Genomic DNA, 792 nt, shown 5'->3' on the forward strand with positions numbered 1-792 from the left:
AGAAAGAGAGAGAGAGAAAACAAAAAAGTGATCTGCCCTCCTTTCACTTTTCCTTTAGTATATGTTGCTCGCTTTTTGGAAACTTCTCAGGCTTGAAGTCTTTGTTATGATTTAGTCGCTGCCTGAGAGATGTGCGCACATGGCCAGCAAATGATTCACCGAGTTGACTAGCTGCTTCTCCTGCAACACTTTCAACTACAACCCGATTAACACCGACTCCCCTCATGCTGTGGCGCAAGGTATCTGTGGGTAAACAGGATAATTAAAAAGTGCTAGTTATGCCTTTCTCAGGATATCCACTGGACTGTAAAATAACATCATTATATATAATATCATTCATTACACAGTACGTATCACCTTAGAAATGTTAAGGGATTTCTGCAAAGTATATTTTTGGAAGCAATTTTCCCTTAATTCTGCAAAGAACAACACATGCATCCACACCATACCAACATTCATCATTCAACTTACCATAATTTTACCTCAAAATTTGGAAAAAGAAATAATAATGAAAATATACTTAATCTTAGAGCTGCTATAGGATCTATAGTATAAGCCTCTACTAACCTTGTATAACCTGCTGCACTGTCCCATGAGGTTTGTGCTGAGAAGCAAGTTTGCGACGTTTAAGTGGCATTCCACAAAGGTAGGCATCACTCAAGTTTGTATCTGGAACACCGCGCTGTTGTCTCTCTACATCACGTGTTATAACTGGTATCCAGTCCTACAATGAAGAATACATGAAATTTATCACTAAAAACAATTCTACTTTTGACCTCATTACAATTATTA

General features: G+C 37.8%; 1 pseudogene; it reads right to left on the reverse strand.

The window, feature by feature from the left end:
* The window catches only part of LOC119585349, a 30947-nt pseudogene that overhangs the window by 1576 nt on the left and 28579 nt on the right, over positions 1–792 (reverse strand).

This window comes from Penaeus monodon, chromosome 19 (genome assembly GCF_015228065.2).
Source record: "Penaeus monodon isolate SGIC_2016 chromosome 19, NSTDA_Pmon_1, whole genome shotgun sequence".
Taxonomy (NCBI): domain Eukaryota; kingdom Metazoa; phylum Arthropoda; class Malacostraca; order Decapoda; family Penaeidae; genus Penaeus; species Penaeus monodon.